General features: G+C 35.6%; 1 protein-coding gene across 7 annotated transcripts in view; it reads left to right on the forward strand.

Annotated features, from left to right (window-relative positions):
• Positions 1 to 2,141: 2,141 nt before the first annotated feature.
• The window catches only part of LOC129751739 (uncharacterized), an 87,084-nt gene continuing 69,989 nt past the window's right edge, over positions 2,142 to 19,236 (forward strand). For 2 of the 7 annotated variants that reach the window (XM_055747413.1, XM_055747416.1), the window contains exon 1: positions 2,144 to 2,361. The gene's annotated coding sequence lies outside the window, so the exon portion shown is untranslated. Of the gene's footprint in view, positions 2,367 to 19,236 lie in introns of all 7 variants that reach the window. The other 5 variants (XM_055747415.1, XM_055747419.1, XM_055747417.1 and 2 more) reach the window with 4 other exon arrangements.

The following is a 19,236-nucleotide window of genomic DNA, read 5'->3' on the forward strand; positions in this document are numbered from 1 at the left end:
AACGTCACTATTTCAAAAAATGAATAACATCAATTGATAGATTTTAATAAAATCTACACAACGCATATTTTGTCATTTTGGTATGATTTTTAAGTCCGGAGATATAGCATTTTTAAAATGATGAATTTTTCAAAATCATGAAAAAAAGAAAGGAGGGTCCTGGAACGAGGGGTGGGCGGATCATTCTCAAAAATTGAGGATTTATTTTGTAAGCCTCAGAAAGTCTTTCGGCCAAGTTTCGCGAATTTTCGATAAGATTTTTTCGCTGTGCACACTTGACATGGAATGACCTATATGTTTTTGAAAAACAGCCAATTACGATGTTTCGAGCATTTAGCAGATAATTTCTAGCGTAACATTTAAAAAGGGCGAAACTGCCAAATGTAAACAAATCGAGTTAACGGTCAATCCGGATGCACGCGGTTGCACTTTACCTATCAAACGCGGTTTCATCTTAAAATTACTTAAAACTTTTTTTTAAATTGCGACCCAGAGATGGGTCTTGACTCAAACATTCAGTCAGCGAAACTTTTTTTTTGTAGAGAAATGAATCCAATTAGATGAAATTTCAGGGACTAGATAAGAGAAAATCGATGTTGAAAAACATGCGAAAAAAAAATTCGCCTTGTCTCCCGGTGAGACTTGAACCCACATCTTGCGCCTTTCCGGGGCCCATGTATTAACATTCTACTACAGGAGACCATACGCCAGGTTGGTCTCCTGTAGTAGAATGTTAATACATGGGCCCCGGAGAGGCGCAAGATGTGGGTTCAAGTCTCACCGGGAGACAAGGCGAATTTTTTTTTCGCATGTTTTTCAACATCGATTTTCTCTTATCTAGTCCCTGAAATTTCATCTAATTGGATTCATTTCTCTACAAAAAAAAAAAAAAAAAAAATACTTAAAACTTTCAAAAAATTGATAAAATTCAATTGGGCGAAACTTCCTGTTGATGCATTTTCGTTGGAACGTCAAGTTACGCCTATTCAAAATGGAATGAATTTTTCTATTCGTGTAGAGCCAAAAGGCGTAACTGAGTTGACCGTGTGTGACAAAACGGCCTAATTAGTTTTTGCGTGTAGGATGAATGGGCGTAACTTCAAAACCAAAACAAAAACGGCCGATCAATTGGGCGAAACTTGCAGGCGTAACTGAAATCGAACACAATAATAGGGCGAAACTCGAAAATCTCTGAAATTACGTGAAAAAAGTTAAAGTTCTTGATCATCAAACAATAAGAAAATATAATGCACATTTCTTGATTTTGTTGAACAAAAAGTGGTCGATTTTATAAATAGGATTTGAATAGGTGTTCCGAATTTTCAAACGCGTTTTTCTCGTTTCGAACTAACTGCTAGTTTCGCCCTTTTTAAATGTTACGCTAGATTTGGCATCAAAATTAAAAATTTTATTCTTCCGGTTTCCTTTAATCCCCTTTTTGATGATTTTTGAGGGTAAAAAACCGAAACTTAGTTTCCAATTTAGCGGAAATTTGGCACAGGTCAGTTTTTTGGCCAATCTAAAAAATGTATATGGTCGGTTTTCGAAATTCTACATGACTCATTTGACTGCCACCCTACCGTGCATGTTTCTGTTACATTCTTCGTATTTTTTCAAATTGATCAAATTTTGTTGGGAAGGATGGGCTTGCATCTATGGAGCCGTTGTTGTGAATATGGTTTCGTGTCAAATTTGAAATTTAGAAGTATTGCTAGATCAAGTGCATCCAGCTAAAAGAAAACTTTGGGGGACCGTCTATATCAAGAGCTGAAATGTGAAAAACAAAATAACCTACGAAAGGCCAATTAATATGGTATGTTGCTAAAATTATGTCCAAAGCTGTATCCACCTCTTATGCTGGAGACACAAACTCGTATCTCCAAATGTGACAAACGCTTATCAGCGCGCCGTTGATTGCACACCAAAAGACGAATCTCTCTGCTGCCACCCACACGTGTTGAGATTTTGGGAGGAACCAACAGCCAACCAAAACCGGAAGGACAGGAAATTGAGCGAGAGCACTGCTTCTGATGAGCAAGCAACAGGGAACCAACAGCAGAATCCGAAATCGTCGGTCGGGGCCAGCCAACTCCATCTCGCCAAGGATAAAAACACGCTCGGGCCTCTCGGACCGATTCATTCTCAGCAGTGCAGTTACCCCAAGTGGATGTCCTTCGTGGATCAGTTGTGTCGTTTGTGTGATTAAAAAAGCTATCCATCATCAGTGTTAAGTGTGAGGTCAGAGTGTTTTTGTCCTTAGCAGCGTTGTGCAACAGTGTTGCGGGTTGCCTACCTTCGTGGCAATCGGAATCAGAAGTATTATCTTACGCTGCAGGCGAGAGTCCCCTTTTACGACTTCCAGTAAGGTCCAAGGCCCAAGTGCTTTCTTCTATGCAAAAAGTGGCCCTCCAGCCCCTAATTAAGGCCACCCGAACCGAATACGAAAAGAAAACAAAGAATCTAAACTTTTCCAACCCGAGTTTTCGCGAAAATTGTATCCTTTGTGCGGTCCTGGTGTGTGGGTGAATGGGAAGAAGAAAAAAAATAATAAATTCTAAGTGAGATCAGGTGGTAGATTTTTCCCAACTGAGAGCCAAAACGAGTAGTTTGTGCTTTTAAACAAAGAGCAAAAATCATAAATATATCTTTCCCGATCTGCGAGATGGACGAACGGAAGGAAGGAAGAGTGGAAGAAGCAGAGCCCAGCTATCCTCGGTGATGAACATTTGTTGGATTGCACAAACCACAGACAAATCGGGAAAAAATGTGTCCCGAATCTCGGCAAAAGTGCGCGCTAATGTAAATCCGATAAAAATCATCACGGATTATGGGGATTATTTCCTCTTTGCTCTGACTGATTACGAGATTATATTTATAGACACTCGGATGCACACGCACCAGCAAGCACACTTCCTCACACCATACACACACATACATAAACAAACATTCGAACGACATCCTGTGAAGGAAGTTGATCATTTCCAGCTTGTGGGTGGGTGGTGGGAGGCCGAAAAAAAATCCCCGAATGCCAAATTCGGTTGGTTTTCACGTGTTGATTTCCGATTCGAGTGATGATTCATGTGGGAGCGGAGATTCACCAACAGCTAAGTATCTGAAGGGGGAAAGTGAGTGGGAATGCAGGGGGTTCTCAACTGTTTCAATATTCATTGCAGAACCTTTGTGACATTTGACACGATTGATGTATGGTAACATTAAATTAAATTCTTTGTGAAATATCGATTACCTAATTACATTTCTTTCTGGAAAAATTGAAAAAACTGAGGTGTAGGGGAGATAAGGGCATAACGAGCAACCGGGGACAGTAAGCACCTCTTTTTTCTACTGAATTACGTATTTTCTCAAATAAATTTTCAAGAGTAAAATTCAGTTTCGTACTTACTAATGTATTAATTTTTCAGCAAAAAAATCAATCTTGTTTTACATTTTACAGAAATATTAAAAAAAAAACAACGTGGTTCTAGAGTGACGGAAATATCATAATTTTTGAGCACCGGAAAATAAGCTCTGGTGATCGTTAAATCATCTTGATCTTCAATAAGGTTACCAGATTGCCCTGTTTTATCCGGGTTTTCCTGGGTATTTAATACAAAATTTGGGAACAGTCCGGCCCGGCCCGGATGCGCGGATTTCATTGAAAAATGCCCGGATTTATTCACTTTACTTGGAAAATCAAAACGAAACATTTTGAACAAGTTTTATAAAAATATCTAATAATGGAAGTCGATGAATCTTCATGAAAAAAACATTTTTTTTCAATAATTTTTTCTTGATTTTTGTTGAGTAATTTCTAGATTTTGACAAAATTTGCCCGGAATATCCAGGATTTTTTGTGGCCAATTTTGAAACCAAATGCCCGGATTTTGGCAGGTTTTTCTATAAAATTGTCCGAATTTGTTCGGCCTGGATACGGACTGAAAAAATCAGGCAACCTTAATCTATAATGTATGCACAGCAACATGATGTACAAATTGTTCCTCAATTTTCACCATCATTAAATTTTTGATTTTACACTAAACACTATTTTAAATAGCGTTTTTACTTTAACTTGTTTACTTCGGGCGAACAGAGCACCATTTATTGAGGCACAATGAGCATTTTCTGCCGTAGACTCTAGCAGCAACTGAATTATAGAGCTACAGCATGACTAGTTTACATCTGATAATTTAACCTATTGGTAAGGTGTTGGAGAGGTAATCAGAAGACTCGAGTGCGATTCCTGGCCATTATGCCCCTACAGTGACTGATTGTCAGCTTTCGGCAAAAAATTTTAGAACGCATTTTAAACGTTTTTATCTACTTTTTCAAGTTTCAACCAGTTAGGAAATTGGTTTTTTTAGTGTCTGAACACGAAACAATGATGTAACTCACATATTTTAGCTGTTTTCTATGATTAAATAAGCGTCCTCCTTAATTTGGCCATTATGCCCTTTTTTCCCCTACTTAAATTTTGAAACCTATTTTAAAGGTTTCTTCAATACTTCTGTACACACATGCGGTTGGACTAAGTTTTGATGCTCGGCTTGTCTGATTGCTAACTTAATTAATTTACACAGAGAACGAATGACTGGAAAGTTTAAAGAAGAATAGAATAGAATTAATTTACATTTAAAATTTTTAGAAACGTTCTGAGTACTCTAAAATTATTTCAAGAGAAGTGAAAGTCGTTTTCAATAATCAACTTTCAACACATAAGCCCTGTAATGAATAACGCGAAAAATCAAGGCGGCTTCAAACGATGAAGTGCGAAAATCGTGGCTCCAGAGAGTAGTTCCATTTTTCCATTTGCGTTCTCGCTATCAGCCACTGGATGCGTTAAGCAATTCAACAAGAACTATCTCATGTGGATCTGAAGAAGTTGAAATATAAGCTGTTACATTTACAGTCGTGGCTCCAGAGAGCGTCAATATTCGTGATTTTCTCTCAATCGTTCACGGAAGACACTGCTTATTAATATAGATCGAAGATGTCAATAATCTCTAAACTCTTCATAAATATTATAGTTAAAAGGAAATAAATCGTTGTTTAAGGTTTATTAAAAGATCCGAGAGTGCTTCAAAATAAATTTGACAAATGCACGCATTTGAACCCAGAAATCCTAGTTTTGGTTACCAAAGCCTCACCGTTATCCATGCCATTGGTTCATTAGTGCACTCTTCTGCTTATCTAGTTAAAGGTCCGGAAAAAGTAGATAGCCTGGCCAAAAATTTCACAAAGCCACTGGTCGGGGTGATGTCCCCGCCAAGTTCGTTTTTGCCGATAAGTTGGCAAGAAAGTGTTTGATCCGGCAAGGTATTTGCAGCTGCGGACGAAAAACCCCGGTTTTTGTGAAAAACAAGACCATGGACTCCGAAATGTACAAAGAGGAGTGTCTTAAAAACGTTTTTTTTTTTTCGTACATTAGATCTCACAAAGGACCAGTAAACTTTTCGCCAGATTTGGCAAGCTGCCACTACAGCTAAGAGGTATGTACAGTGGTATCGGGCCAACGGGTGGATTTAGTCGAAAATGACATCAACCCACCCAACTGCCCTCAATTCCGCCCTATCGAAAAATGTTGGGCAATTGTCAAGCAGAAGATGGAGAAGAATGGTAGGATGACTCGGGATGCAACAGAGATGAAGAGATTGTGGAACAAAATGGCCGCTGAAGGCAGTGAATGGCCGCTGAGGTCAGTGCATAGGGTGTCCAAACTATGATGAGTGGTTCTCGTCAAAAAGTTCGAAATTTCATCAAAACAACATCGGAATAATTTTTTTCTTATTTTTATTAAATTACATAAAAGACTGACAGAACGTTTAATCTCTATGCCTTTTTTTCCAGAAAGGAAAATCAATTTTTTTCTGTACACTCAATTTACACAAAACCCATGATTCCAAATTGTGGTTTTTGATTGAGTTCCTCACACTTCACACATATTTCAATTTAATTATTGCATTCTGATGCTGAACTTCGATTCTGAATTCTAGGAATTGTTTCTGATATTTATACAGTAGTCACACACACTTTTCCAAATTTGACATGGTGCCACTTTTTCTCGTTAATTTTGTTTTCCATGAAATTTTCACACAAACTAGCCCAACTTATCAACCTACGTTGAATCAATTTAAACATTTGAACAGGGTGAGAAAACGATATTTCTACGAATCAAAACCTTGGGGATTGATCTTCAGTTCATTTGATCAACTCCAAGGTGTCGCTCAGTAAGATTGAATATATTGAATATATTGTTCTAAAAAATCAACACCTTTTTGGTTTCTTCTGTGGAATCGAGCTTATAAATTATTTAAAGGAACCCGCTAAACAACTTTGTCGTATTTTATTAGGCAAAAAAGTTATTAGCTGGGGGTATATCTTTAGGCATTGAAAATCAATCAATTCAACAGACATTACTGCGTGTGCCTATCGAAGTCTTGGTGAGACAAATAGAAATTTGCTGCAGCATTTAATTTTACTTTTCGACAAAAACTGAGCAGTTTTTAAAAATAGCTGTAAACGTTTAAAAATATAAAAAAAATGTTTTATGTATATGTATAAGGCAAGCTCAGTTTGATGAAATTTGAAAACCTGTTCTATAAAAAACTTTCTTAAGACTTAAAAAAAGTTTTTTTAATGAACATTCCAAGAAACAAAATTTGTTACCCACTCACACTGGTCAGCTCAGTGATTTAACCCTAATCTAGGGTTGCCATCCGTCCCGCAAAAGAGGGACATGTCCCGCATTTTTGTTGAATGTCCCGCTGTCCTGCTTTTTCCAAAGTTAACTGACTGGCACCAGAAAAAATCAAAATTTTGTCTCAATTTGAATTTTATTATTTTAAGAGGAGAAATCACCGTGAATTTGTTTTATGAAATGAATTTGCGCACAAAACGAAAATAAGAAATCTACCTAGCCATCGATGGAACGATATCGCACAATAGAAGACTTAACAGAGCAACCACATGCTAAATTTTTTGTCCGTTCGGCACATGTGCACACTCACATGGCGGTCGAACCATCCATAATTAACTGTATCGAATAATGTAGTGCCTTCTCTATTGGGTACTACTTCTTCAATACAGTTAATTGATTCGGGACAAAGAATTTAGCATGTGGTCAAGCTTCTATTTCAAATGCTCTTCGCTCTTTTCACCACCTTAGAATTTTCTTCTGATCTTCTATCCGTCTTTCATTTCAACTCTTTAACCCACACCGATAAAGCCGCAAATTCATTTGAATTTTATGATGAACAGAACATCTCAAAATAAGCAGAATTTTTCATAACTTTTATAAGACAATACAGAATAAATCTAAAGCTCTTAGCATTACAGTAAGATTTTGATTCAGTTAAGTGTTCTTGCAGCACGTAAGCCGATCTATAATAAAAAATATTGTTTAAGTTGCCTCCAGATAATTATAAATTATAGAATTATAGAGATAAACTTTTTCGCCGGAATCTTAGTTTAATTTCCAAATATTGTACACCACCTTTTTAGACTCAATTGTTCAAAGTATATAATGGTGGAAGTTTTCTTGATGTTTTCAAACTTTTGATCAAAATACCAAACAAAATGTATTTTTTAAATAAAAATTACACAATGGTTTTTAACGCGGTGTCAAATTTATCGTTCACATGTGCGACTTGAAATATTTTCTCTCAAATAACGTGTTAAGTTGCGAGAACCGTGGAAAAAACGGTGCATATGTCAAAAATCACTGTGAATAGAAGTCGTGAAAGAAAAACTGAGCAAAATCATACAGCGTTAAAAAAATTTTTAGTGTTCTTTCTATGAACAACTTTGGCTGATGGTAAACGTATAAGTTCGGCTACACAATTAAGCTTTTTTTTTAATTTTGTTAAATGTCCCGCTTTTTTCCGCTGTGTCCCGCTTTTTTTTTTCGTGAAATGTCCCGCTTTTTTCTGAAAGTAACCCCCTACCCCAATCCGCTCTTGAGTGTCAATATGACACCACTGACCATACTGACTGGACACTGGATTTCGTTTTGTGGATAATTTTTCCAATAGTACGCAATATCGATTCCAGAGTGTGCATCGATCGATTTGAAGAAATGCTATCCCAGTTAGGAAATGCCACCCAACTTTAAATTAAAAACAGGCAACTTCGACGATAAAATCGGGCTAAACAGGTACATTTTTCCTATTGGGCATCGGAAAAATGGTAGGTTCGCCACCTACCGTCGGTATTGCGAACCTGCTAAATGTGACGGAAAAAATTAGCCAGGAAATGATCGAATTTTTGTTCTAAGTGTCCTGTCAGTATGATCAGTGATGACACTATTGGAAGTTTGACGGCTTGTAACTTTCTTCGGGTGCATCCAAATAATAAAATTTTTTCGGGGACCCTCAATGAATTCTTGAAATCTTCAATTTTGCATCATTACTTTTTTATGGACGCACCCTGAAAGCCCAGGAAAAAAATCAAACCTTGAGTGTCAACTTGACACTCCTCGCTTAAAACCGCTATATCACTCTTATTTCTCAACCGGTTTTTACGAAATTTATATTTTTGGAAATCATGCATTGTTACTTAAATATGTTTCTCAGAAAATGTTCATCTGCAACACTTCAGTATTCCGTTAGTCTAAGAAAAAAAAATCCGAAAAACATTCTTCGGAAAAAAACTTTAAATCAGCTACGGGATGCTAAACAAAACAACCTTTTTGACAAATTTGCAAAGGTAGCTGTTTTTCGAACTTTTCTTTCGAAAGATTCTCGCAATAAATTTTTATTCATCAGAAAGGAAATTTCATTTCGATTCTAGTGATATAATTAGATTAGCGCTGCGATACTTTACACAAATATGAAGTTTTGACCGCTAAAAAAACAAGTTACTCCAAAAAATGACATATAATTTTGACTTTGCATCGTTATATCTCATTTCTCAATGAACCGTTTTTTTTCTCACTCATATTTTAGTTTATTCTCGTTAGTATAATTATCATTTTTAAAGATCATACTTGATCTCTCAAAAATCTCAGTTCTTCAGTAGGGAAGAATGGAGATACTTGATCCCCTTTTCTTATTTTCATCATATCTTTTTGGGAAAATTCAGCGATTCGCCGTCTTAAGCATTTTCTGACAGCGTATAATTTCAAGTTTTATGTTCCAAAAATTAGAAAGATACATGAACTTGTAGATGAACTAGAAGCTTTTCTATGAGACTAAAAAAATTGTGATATTTTTTAAGTTACAGGAGACTTGATCCTTTACTAAAGGAGACTTGATCCTTAATTCAGGGTGGCCTGATTCTAAGCAAAATCTAGAAAAATCCGAAGATAAAAGGTTCGTCGACTATATTTTGCCATATTAGTTTTCATTTCACAGTTTGTAAGTATCAGATAAAGAGAATTGAAAAAGTTTGTCCACTACTCTATAGTCATTGCATACTTTAAGACGCAATTTTCTAGTTTTTAGTTAAATACATAATTTTAAGTCCTTTTTAGCAGATGATTACTGGATAAACATTAGTTATTAGATAGATATTAGTAATTTCATGATAAGCAATGATCACGATCCATTCAGAGGAGAAATATATGTTTTAGGACTCTAGGGATCAATTATACCCAGCCATAACCTCAAATTTGTATTTGCTGGCGGCTTCACCAGTGATGCTAGGTGCTTTACTAAAATCAGTATTTGCTTGTTTGAAACTAATTATAATATTCCGGAATTGATTAAATTTTTTAACTATCAACAACTAAACGTTTGAATTCATAACGGGGCGTTCCTAAATGGATGAAGATAAGCCATCTTTTGCTAAATTTTCAACGTGAATTCAAAACATCTGCAATATATTTTCATGTACTTTCTTGGTATATTGAAAAAGAGTAGTTTCTAACTTCTAAACGAATGCAAAATCATTCAATGCTACAAACAAGTTCATTAAAGAATGCCCCGTCTATGTTGACTTTGAAAATAATCGCCTACCAGCTCTGATTATTTTAAAAATATTCACATAGTTCGCTAAATCGTTTAAGTGTGCGATACAGTAAGTTATTATTTCGTTCAGATAAATGATGCGTTTAATCTCACATTCGAATAGAAATCAACCGGAAAGTTTCAAATTCTTAGTACTCATGAAAAGGTTTTTCAATAACAATGCAATTTAAAAAATATAACCTTTTTCCAAATATCAATGCACTTGGCACCCCTGAACACCCAAAAAACAAAACACGAACATCTGTGTATCGCATTTCCACAGGGCGAATTTGTTGATATAAGTACCGGAAATCGCGTTGATCGTGCGCCCTTTTCAAAAATCGATTCTGTTCTCCCATGGTTTGAGGTTAGGGCTGATGCCTCCTGCTAAGATGGTGTGCGTGTAGAACTGTCAATATATCCTAATTGCTTTGAAAATATGGCATTATGAAGTTCATATTTTACTCTAACGATTGACATATTGGAATAAATATTTTTATTATAATTTGTTCATGTGAGAAACATTTTAAAGTGATAAAAAACGATCTTCAATTTACATTTTGTTTCAATAGTTCGATAGTTCAATAACTCGATTTACATTTTTTTTAAGTTTTTGAGATCACAGCATTGTTGTTTTATTCAATTTGGCACATCTTTCTAGAACATTTTATTTTTGTAAGACATACCGGATTCGAGATATAGCGAAAGAATCAAGTATCCACAGGGATCAAGTATCCTCACTCTCCCCTATATTAGAATGAAGATTAAAATGTACTTTAAGAAGAGAAATCCCTGTGAATTTGTGTTATGAAATTATTCTGCGGCTTTATCGGTGAGAGTTAAAGAATTGAAATGAAAGACGGATAGAAATTCAGAAGTAAAAACTTTGGTGGTGAAAAGATCGAAGAGCAAATACTAAATTCTTTGTCCCGCACCAATTAACTGTATTGAAGAAGTAGTACCCAATAGAGGAGGCACTACATTTTTCGATACAGTTAATTATGGATAGTTCGACTGCCATGTGAGTGCCCATATGCCGAACGAAAATGTATTTTGCTCCATATCTAATACTTAATACATAAATCGGCCTGTGATTTAGCTCAGTTGGCAGAGTACTTGCCTGTTGAACCATTGTCCATGAATTCGATGCCAACAAAATCAATTTTAATCGGTACAACTTTGTTCGATGTTTACTCTTGGGCTCGAACTCGAAGACATCTGCTCAGGAAGCAACTGACTTGCCAACTGAGCTATATCACAAGCCCCAACAAAATCAAGATATTCAGTTCCGACATTATAATCGGCCGTTAGTTGATTCAATAAATCACTCATCATACATAATAATAGGTCAAACAAACGTCAGATGGCGAAAAGCTTCCTGACAAATAGACCAACAGACACGTACAAAATTATGGAGACCCCATCTGAAGAAGACTGACTTCTTTCACTTAGCTTTTCCTTCCTCGTTACTAGCGATCCTTGCAACCAACCTACCAATGACAACAACTATCTTGACAAAAACGGAAGCCGAAAGGTTTTGTCATTCCGCCAGCAGTGTCACGTTGTTCTATTATTTCTTTCTTTCGCTGTTCTCTCTGGATGTTTCCGTTGTTTTCTAGAAGGCGCCCCTCTAAGGAGGGTGTCTTGCTTGGGTGTCCGGGAAGGAAACATCTGCCTCATATATATTCACATCCTGACGGGACGAGCTGACAAGTTTCGAAGCCAGTGACAAGATCTACTACATATACTCTACTATTTATTGACATGGAAATGGCTTGATGCCTTGCAAGCATCATTGTGCAGGCGAAGACATCATCTCGCTTCTACTACTTAGTGTTGGGGCGACAAATGTCGAATAGCCTCAAGTGAATCTCAAACGAGCAAATTTTTCGTCTGGTTTCAAATCATTTTCCGGTCAATCATCTATCTTCCGGCTCTACAATAAGAAGTTCACACTGAAAAATATCATTGACATAAAACCCAAAATTTATGTTTTATTAAAAATGGAACAATCTTCAATTAAATCCCTTCCCATTTAGCTATTTTATTCATGAGCTTTTAGACCAAATCGTTTACTATTCAACTTTATCGATTCTAAGGCCATCCTGAAAATTCCTTGAAGACCACTGAGAGGGGCTTCGAATGACAACGTCATTACCGAACCTCTCTGCGTTCATGTTGGTTCCCGCATTGACAAAGTCATGTATGACACGACCCGCCCCGAACACCAATCTTGGGGTGTACATTACAGCCATTTATCTATGACTTTAAACCCCTTCTTGGGGTCGGTGAGGGGGTGGGTTTTCCTAACAAAGCGTCGACGACCAAAGCACACACAAGAACGACGACCCCCAAAGAGAGGGCGACCTCCCATTTTGCGAGCATCAATTGGTGTAATAAAATCAAGCCATCTTTCACACGTTTGACACGTTCCATGATCGTGGATATTGATGCTGCTCTTGCTGCTGCTGTTCTTGATGTTTCTGTTGCTTCAATTGGTAGTAAACACACTGAGTGTGTGTATGTGGGATGGGAGTATCCGGATCGGGGGTGGGTGAAATTGGCTTGTCGATATTGCTAGAGTGCTGTTGCTGCTACATATGATGGAAAATGTGTGCCGAAATCGTCCTCACCTGTGCCCGATTTTATAGTTTCTGGACTAGAACTAACATCACCATCATCATCTACCAATGAATGGCAAGCTATTAATCTAGTCCTTTTGATGAGATAACCATATTAACGAATATTGGCTTGAAGGCAATCAATGCATTTGACACGTACAATCATAAAAGTGTTTCCAAGTTGAAGTTCATCCTGTAGCCGTGTATTCGATGATCGGGGTTGAAACGCTCCGAACGAATATAGGGTCAAGTGGGGTAATTATGAACACGGGGTAATTCCGAACAAGTGCTATACGCGCAGGTGTGGGGGATGAATGGATACAAAAAATCCCAAAAGTGGTAGTTTAACATCCGAATGATAGCTATAAGCTATTTCCGAACTGTTTTCAAATTCTAATGATATCATTTCAGATGTTTTAAAAAACCATTACTCCGTGGAACGGAAATCGTTTTGGATAGTGTTCAATGTTTTGAATATCTGATCATAAGAATTCCAGCTAGAATGTTGTTATCAACTGTTTTACATCCAGTTTATGATGCTTTGTCTGGATTTTGAAGAAATTTTGAAAAAATTTCTTCGCACTGATTTACAGATGAGTGTTCATATTTACCCCATAGTTTTCGTCCTATGGGGTAATTATGAACACACATTTCTTGAGATTTCTTTGGCTTTTTGATGGTCAAATGTTTTATTCATCAACTTAGGGAGCCATTCACTTATTACCCAAGCATTTTCAGACCCCCTTCCCCCTCCTCCCCTTACTTGTAATAAATTATTCACAAAACTACCCCCCCCCCCCCCCTTCTGTAAGATCTTAACACATTAAGAACCGTGAAGAAATCTTAGCCAGGAAACATCATCACTCGGTATTCTATATCCCAGGATCTTACTGGACCAAATTTTATAAATTTCATAATTAAATTAGGTTCGCAATGTGTTAAGTTTTGAATTTTCGAGAAATTGATTTTTTTCTTCTAAAAATTCTTTTAAGTCTTTGAAAAAAAGTTTTGAACACAATTTTATCAAAACTGAATAAAACTTTAAGAGTGAAAAAAGTTTATAAAACGGAAATTTCGAAAAATAAATTAAATTCGCATTTTAACGAGTCTTAATTTTGTTTAAAAAACATAGTGATGAAAATTTGTTTTTTGTTGATAGAAGAAAAAATGCAGTCAAATGTTTTCTTAGGTTTAGTGAGTGGTGCGTACGGATAGTTTTACCGGTAATACCGAAACCGAAAACTTGTATCCCAGGAATAGTTTTCTTATACCGAATAAAGGTTTTACGTCCTTCCAAAACCATTTTATTTTGTATTGATAAATAACAAGGTTATAAACTCGACTTGAAGAAATTTTTAATTTTACTAAAAATAAAATTCACCATTTTTTAACAAAAGGTTTGCTGCTCGAGCTTTTATTCATTACCGCGTGAAATTTAACATTATTATGAACCTTAAATCTCTGTGGTCAACAGTAAAATACATGAAAAACCATGATAAATTTAATAGGTGAATAAGTCCACAAAACAAAGATCAAAAAGATAAATTTTCCTGAATGTTTGGACATCGTGCTGCTATTCAGAGCATTAGAATTACAGCAAATAATAATTGTTTATGAGTTACATTTGGATAACAAAGATCCAAAATCTATTTTCTTGCAGTCTTATTTTTATACTTAGTTACTTTATTCAATCTTTATTTGTTCGAATACATTTTTTTTTATTTAGTACTAAACGAAAATCATTTGGTTGAAGATTTTCTCTTTCAGTTTGGTGCGAAAAACTTCTGCAGTAATAATTTTTTTTGAGAAAATAGAGCTACTTATGTGAAATTTCGTACAGGTGATAAAAAAATTAATTGGTGTATATATTTTTCAAAACAGTCGATCATATAGAGCTGAACAGCCCTGCAAAAAATTACTGTTCACTGATCCAAGAAGATTTTTATAAGTGTTTTTGTGAAACAACCATCTTTAAAAAAAAAATAGAATTTTCTGTACATGTATAGGTTTCAATTTCATGATATCTCGCACGTACGTGAAAAGCCTAAGCCACGACATTTAGGTGAAAACTTGATGTTTGCTGCGCAGGACATTTAAAACGGATGTAAAAACTTTCGAGTAGCCTAACTCGCCTAAAATTTCACACGTATGGAGAGTTCCTATCAAATAAAAGTTATCTGCAACGACATAAAGAAACGAAAGAAAAACAAACCAACCAAAACGTTAAAGATGCAATAAAAAATTGAACTACCGAAACAAAAGATAGGAAAAATCAATAAAAAAGAACACTAAATAGCTATTTTTTGTGTTGCTCTACTTCTAAATTTTGATTAAATTTATTTATTTTATAAGTTTTATACATGAATTGAATTGAGTTTTATAAAACAACCCATTTTATTATTACTGCTAATTATTTTCATTATTTGGTGTTGAATTGAGATTTTCTGACACCAAATAAATCATATTGGATAAGTCTCGGGGTAAATATGAACAGCGTTCGGGGTAATTATGAACATAATTTTTTAAGTAAAAAATCTCCATACACTGCTTACTATGAATAAATGTAACGTATAAATACTGTTACTTTTCAAAAAATTTATACCAAGTCCGTAATCCGTGTTCATAATTACCCCCTAGAGAGGGGGGTAAATATGAACAGACGGGGTAATTATGAACAGCCGTCTCAAGGACGTGGGTTGCGACCAACAAAAAAAAAAGTTGCTCTACAGAATGATGAAGAGCACGGAAACTTTCATTGTTGGCAGCTTTTCAGAATTTATGTTAAGAAATAAACATATGGTGGCTGTAAGTGTGCCAAATGAAGAAATTTTGTTCATAATTACCCCACCTAGCCCTACGAAGATGGTGCCGGAAAAATTGATACAATTTAAGCAATTATGAAGACGAAGATTCAAGGGATTAATTTCTTCATCGGGCTTAGTGAATATAACTATGTCAAGTAATTAGGGAACAAATGATTCAAATTTGCTTTGATTTTGTCAATCGAAAAAATATATATCTACTTGGTAAACCAAATTCTAGTGTAGCAAACAATCAGGTCATAATTCTTATTAAAACATAACTTTCATCTCTACTAGGACCTATTAGAGATGTTAAATGTTAAAGCTCATGAGGCTCAACGAGCCCTAAGCTTTTTGATGAAAATCAGCTAGCACGTAGCTACTTTTTCGACATTTCACACATAATACGATAACATAGATTTTATATGAGATAACTTAGGAATTCTGTACTTGTTTATTCTCGACATCATCAATGATCATGAGAATTTGATAAAAGGAGGCAGATTAGGTGACCTGTAAACTATTTATTATGGTCAATAAATTGGATTTTTTGCCTTTACCAGCACTTGTGCTGTGAAAAGGCTGATAAAAACCGAACACTTAATGAAAATTAATTCTTCGACACCAGGAATAGTTTGTCTGATAATAGCACAAAAATACTCTGAAAAAGTTAGATGTATATACTACGGCTTTACCACACCATTTGGTTAAAAAGTGTATTTGAACATATAGAACTTATATTAAAAATATTGGGAAATTGAGGGTAAAAAGGCCATTACTCCACTTTCCAAAGCGTGCGGTGGCTCAAACAGCCTTCATGCGATCCCTCCGAAAAATTACAAAAGATAGGTCTTATTTGATTCAAAATTTTCAAATCCGAACATGCTTTTTTTCTGAATTAAATGAAAAATGTAAAGGAATTGAGAGTAAAAATAGCCGTAAGCTTGAGAATGTCTCATTTGGCTCAAATTTTTCAAGTCCGGGCAAGCTTTTTCTGAAATATTAGAAAAATGTAGGGGAATTGAGGGTATAACAGTCATCACTCGATTTTTCGATGAATGCGGTAGCTCAAACAGCCTTCATTCGATTTCTCGGAGAAAAACACACAGAACTCATTTGATTCAAAATTTCTTAGTCCATATCAGTGTTTTTCTGGATTGTTAACTAAATATAGGGGAATTAGGGGTTAAAAAGACACTACATCTCCGTTCGTAAGCTTGTGCGGCGTCTGAAACTATGTCCAGTCGATTTTCCGGACATTTTACTGAAAGAAAGTTTATTTTCATAGTTTGGTTCATGTAAGAGGGAAGATATTGAATTTCTTTGCGGTTTACCTATAGGGGAGAATGAGGATACTTGATCCCTGGGGATACTTGATTCCTTAGCTATATCTCCAAACTGGAATGTCGTACAAAGATCAAATGTTCTAGAAAAATATGCCAAATGGAACAAAACAGCAATGGTTGAAGCTCAAAATATTTTAACAAAATAAGTTTTTGGGTTATTGAACATTGTTTGAAAAATTTCACAAAATGTGACTTGAAGATCTTTTTTCATCATTTTAAAATGTTCCTAACATGGAATTTTTATAACAAAAATATTTATTCCAATACATCAATCTTTCGAGTATAAAATGAACTTCAAAATACAATATTTTCAAAGCGATGGAAAACTCCCAACTTTTTTCAGAAAAAGTTTTCTAAAATGTTGATTCTGGGTACAACTTCAGTTTTCTTAGGCTAAAAGTGTTTTTTTTTTAGCATTTGGTACCAGATTTTTGATAGTCTTTTTTCCTAAACACTACTGAGTTACACTACGAGGTTTTTAAAACTATCTATAAATTTTTTACTAATCGATTGAGGAAACAAAGGAAACAATGCGATTTAAAGCGAGGAGTGTCAAATCGACACTCACGATCTGATAAGGGAGTATTTTTTGTCGGGACTTTTAGGAAGCGTCCATAAAAAAAATGATTGAAAATTAACGATTTTATGGATTCATTGAAGGTTCCAGAAAAAAGTTTTTTATTTGGATGCACCCAAATAAAGTTAAAAGCCACCAAACTTCCAATAGTGTCAAATTGACACTCAAGAGCGAACGAGAATTAATGCGCATCTAAAATATCAACTATCGGATGTTCTAGGAAATTTTATGAATTCGCATAAAAACTTATATGATGATATTAGATTAATTGTGTAGGTATTATATTCTAGTTTCTCAATATTTCAAAATAAAGTAAATTTATTTTACCAAGTTGTCTGTAGTCGGTTCCGAATGAAAAAAGTCCTAAAAAACATAATAATGAAATTGTTGATAATTTCTGATAACTTCTGACAGCTTTGCAGTATTGAAGTGCTTCTTGATTTTGGGAATTTTTAAGAATGCATCTATCCGACGATGTATAGATATGTGGGGGTACGATGAACATTTCGGCCTCTATCCTGGATTTTGCGGTATAAATAAATGTTACTGAAACCAAGGACATCAAATTTCGTCTTTGTTTCGCTGTGCCTCTTTTCTCAATAAACCGATTTTCTAAACTCAAATTTCAGTTTTTTCTCGTGAATTTGATTATCGTTTTCATAGAACATACCTGGTCTCTAAAAACTCTCAATTCTACAGTATATTGGAATTTCTCGGACACCCCACGTTTGCCAGATCTCGCTACACTTGGTCTAACCAGCTCGCTCGTTGCGCCCCCGCTCGTGTTGTTCCTACCGGATTCGTAGAGAACACCTGTTTTGCAGGACAGTCGTTCGTCATTCTCGCAACATGTCTCGCCCAGCGTATCCGGCCAGCCTTCTCCACCTTCTGGATACTGGGTTCGCCTTAGAGTCGCGCGAGCTCGTGGTTCATTCTTTTTTTTTTTGTAATGGTCCCTTAGGCCCATTTGGGTCCTTCCTCCACCCCATACGCTTCTTTAGCAGTGGGAGGGACATATTATCCTAAGGATAATTTTATTTTACTTTAAATTTTCTTTTTCTGTACGACTTATTTAGTCTTACTCCCGCGTATGTCCATCACCGTACAATTTAACATCTAATTCTTCGTCAGATTCCATCACTTTCATCGTATGATCCTTGTCAGGATTGGTCATATTTTCAAACAGTCCGTTTGATGTGTTGTATTGCCATTTTCTTGAGTGTGTTTATGTTCACAATATCTTTGATGCTCGACGGTAGGTTGTTGAACATTTTCAATCCATTGTAGAAAATTGAGCGTTTGCTCATCTCTTTTCTGATATTTGGCAGTCTGAAGTCTTGTGCTCTTCTAGTGTTGTATCTGTGAATGTCGATTCCGTATTGCAGGCCGTCTGTTAAATAATTTGGTAACATACCATTTTTCATCTTATATATAAACATTAAGCTGTTATATGCAATTCTCTGTTTCACTGACAACCATTGAAGAATATCGAGCATTAAAACACTAGGATACGATTGCATCGTATCACTACTCGCATAATTTTATTTTGTATTTTTTGCAGTCGATTTGTTTGTGTGTCAGATGCATGAAGCAATATTGTAGCGCAATAATCGAAGTGTGGCATGATCATGAATTTAACATAAATTACTTTTGACCAGAAAGTCATTTAGCGACTAATTCGGCAAAGTATCCCATATGTTATGGCGATTTTCTTGATTGTATAGTCAATATGTGCTATGAAATTCAGCTTCTCATCAACTTGTATTCCCAAGTATTTTACCTGGTGCACTCTTTCGATGGCACAACCATCAATCAGCAATTCTGGGCAGACTCTTATTTGACGATTACCAATAACCATCCAGCTGGTTTTATTAAGATTCAGACACATTTTTTATGTTTTAAAAACTCAGAGATATTTTTCAAATCGGCATTTGCTTCTTGGATAACGAGCTC

This window comes from Uranotaenia lowii, chromosome 3, assembly GCF_029784155.1.
Source record: "Uranotaenia lowii strain MFRU-FL chromosome 3, ASM2978415v1, whole genome shotgun sequence".
Classification (NCBI taxonomy): Eukaryota; Metazoa; Arthropoda; class Insecta; order Diptera; family Culicidae; genus Uranotaenia; species Uranotaenia lowii.